The sequence below is a fragment of the Sitodiplosis mosellana genome, unplaced genomic scaffold (genome assembly GCF_009176505.1).
Source record: "Sitodiplosis mosellana isolate CC-2019 unplaced genomic scaffold, AAFC_SMos_1.0 Smas_scaffold_6150, whole genome shotgun sequence".
NCBI classification, from domain to species: Eukaryota; Metazoa; Arthropoda; class Insecta; order Diptera; family Cecidomyiidae; genus Sitodiplosis; species Sitodiplosis mosellana.
In genome coordinates, this window is record NW_022601391.1 from 530532 (window position 1) to 534134 (window position 3603).

Consider the following 3603-nt stretch of genomic DNA (forward strand, 5'->3'; position numbering starts at 1 on the left):
AGAGAGAGAGAGAGAGAGAGAGAGAGAGAGAGAGAGAGAGAGAGAGATAGGCTTCACTTCAGATGTTTGCGAGTGAGAAAAGATTTTGTGTGTGTTTGTGGATCGCATTTTATATTCATCCAATTGAAATAAATGCTTTTCAATTGGATTTTGATGTTGCCCTATGATTAGTACCAATAATATGCTTGAAATCACTGACTAAATTCAATTCAGCCAATGATTTACCCTTCCAACTGAATCAGGGTTTAATTTTTCCCATCCGCTCGATAGAGCCTCCATCGATTGAATCGAAAGAGTTTTTCAAAAGAGACTCTTCCAAAAGAATCTTTGCAACAATTTTCAATATTCTGCTACAAATTACGGCTGTAAACTATATTCAAATGATTGGTTTTGATTTATATTTTAATACTATTAAGAAAAAAACTAAAAAAATTGATTTGTTTTAAATTTTATTAAAATAATTGATTTCGTTTGATCGATATTTTGACAATCGTTGTACAATGATTTGTGATATTTCACCATACACTGCAACTTTATGCCATACTTGACATTTATACGATTGTCAAAATGATCTTTTAATGAAATCAATAATTTCAATAAAATTTAATACAAATCAATTTTTTTAGTTTTTTTTCTTCATAGTATTAAAATATAAATCAAAACCAATCATTTGAATATAGTTTAAAGCCGTAATTTGTAGCAGAATATTGAAAATTTTCGTAAAGATTCTTTTGAAAGAGTCTCTTTTGAAAAACTCTTTTGATTCAATCTATGGAGGCTCTATCGAGCGGATAGGAAAATTTAAACCTTACACTGAATCAATATTTTGAGCAATCCACATTCCGGCAGTAATTTCAGCAAGCAATGCTCTGGATGCACTTAAAAATTGATGTACAGTTTAAAGGCGCCGAGTACCATTTCAAATCTTTCGCCTGAACTTAAACACATTTATATAATGGACGAATTTTCGAAAAAAAAAAAATTTCTATTTTATATCATCTGCGTTTGCATGTTGGCAAAAATCAAACCAAATACCATCTCAAAAAAAAAATGACGGAAAAAAACCATAAAATTTTAAATTCAATGATGGTTTTTAGATTGAATGTAAATAAATCATTGGCTCATTTCATTTTGGCTAATTTTTTTCATCTAAATCAAACTGAATAGAAATTTGTAACATGCTCTACGAATTTGTATGAATGTATATCATGTATATGTTAAAATTTTGATTTCTTACAAAATATTCATCTTTTGTTGTTTGTTTGTTTTTTATTGTTCTATATTATAACGACGGCTACCAGCACCTAATAATTTGCTACACGTTTTTTGTTGTTGTTGTTCTTTCATTTCTTAATAAATAAGGCTAATGTTTTTCGTGATTTTTATTTATTCTCTCATCTAAAATGTTATGTCTATATATATTTTTTTGTATCTAATATTCCCCAACCGATAGTTGATTTAATTATGTGTTATTATCTTTGAATGCGTCAATATGTTTACAATCAACAAATTAATAATATTTGCCTATTTGTGTGTTTGTTTCTGTTTTTTGGTTTCGCTTATATAGTATTTAAGGTGATGTAAGTAATTTTGTGTGCGAAAGAAAACAATTTTTTTTTGTTGGTTGGTTGTTTTGGTTTGCAGTGGTTCCCATCCACTATGAATAGAATTTTCTACTCGAATTATAAGACCCAATAGAAGCCTAGAACGAAAATGAAAAACAATCCGTTTGATATTGAACTTGTGTCGGAATTCATGTAAATAAAACCACAAGTGCATGAGTGCATCCTTCTCTTCTTCTTTTTCTCCTTTATGAAGAAGTGCTTAATGATTTTTATTCGCTACTTTTGATTTTATTGTGTTTTTTTTGTTACTTCCCAAATAAAACTATGATAGAGTGCAAATGTGATGTCATTTTGTGACACCCAGAGTCCCGAGACACCGCTTGTTTTGCGCGCAGCATAAGGTCATTTTTGCTTGTGTGCATGTAAGACGAACCGAATTGATATACACACCACATATAGAGTTCTCGTCGTTTAGTATCGCACTAAAGTGTTAAAAGTTATGCACACATTTTTTTTGTTCGTTGGCTATTTTTTTGTTAGACAATTTTCTTGTTATTTCTCTAGATTTATTACATAATTTTTTCGTCATTGTCAAATATTATTAGTAGTTTTTTTTGTTTGGTGTCAACTCGAATTTATTAGGTGTAATCAACTACGTTGTGGCGATAAAGTACATTTTATTCTGTCATCTAACAAGTTTTGTTTGTTTGTATCATTTGGCTAGAATAAGTTGTGTGTAAGAGCTAGCAGGTGTTTCCGATCATCGAAATCAGAAAATTGAAAGCACAAAAAGGGTGTTATTTTAACTTTTTCTTTTAAATAACATGCGATCTAAAAATAGCCACGCGTGCATTTTCTAGTGTATTAGTTTTTGTTTTTTTCTCTCTAAAAAAACAAATCCAATTCGTCTTCGACAAAAGTTTCTTAAGAAAACCCTATTTTCGATAGTGTGGAATGTGTGAACGTCGTGCGCACACTTGAAATTTGGTGGATTGATTTGCATATCGTTCCACTATCCACCACATCCTCGACCTTAACCAAAAAAAAACCAATAAAACTTTCCCTTCAATTCCGTGCAATTTCAAATTATATGCAAAATATCTCAATTCAAATAAGATGAACATAATGAGAAAGATAGAAAGGGGAAAAAAAGAATCAACATTTTCTTATGAGGTTTTTCTAAATTTCTGCTAATTTACTATTGGTCTCAAATGTTCTTTAGCACTTTTTTACGACTGCGTCTCTTTTTTCATAGCAAAGAAAATGACTTTTTGTGGCCCATTTAGATTCTATGTGCTTTGCTTTCATTGTAAGGCCATATCAAAGTTTAGTGCACTTATAGTTGAACACAACCCATTTTCATCTTCTCCGTTCGTGTTTTTTTTTCGACTTTGTTTTCGGTGAAAAGTATGTTTCAGCATGGATTCAATCCGTATAAAGTTGCATTCTATGAATTGTGTGTGGGTTAGACTGGTTCAAAAAAAAAAAGTTGTCCACAAAAAAAATTGCCGACCGGATTCGAAAAATATACCTCAAAAAAATAGGTTTTGTCCAAAAAAATCATATAGTTACCATATAAAATACCCTGCCAGTTTTTATATCAAAATTTTCATGACAGCGATTTCGGAAGCCATTTAGATCGCAACATTTCGACCTAAATCATTTTTCCAGCCAATTCTCGGCAAAAACTGATGATGAGGTTTTGTTTGGCTCGTCAATATCTATAACTTTAACCAATCAGGCCTTGAAAAGGCATTCTGGGTAATTGTAAAATGACCAAAAAAATGGCAAATTTTCGGCATTTTTTTGCATTTTTCGCTCTACTGGTCACCCAGGCGGTGGGCTTCTGTTCAGTTTTTGACTTGTGTCGTGTAGCCAGAACCTGTACAAACATTTTGGTACTTGTCAGATTGCGATTTGGATGAAATTCGGTGTCAATTGATTTACATATAAATGACAAATTTCAGGTCAAAATGAGCAAATCACAAACGTGAGCTTCGATTTGACAGATAAAAGCAAACGATTTCTACCTCTTCTG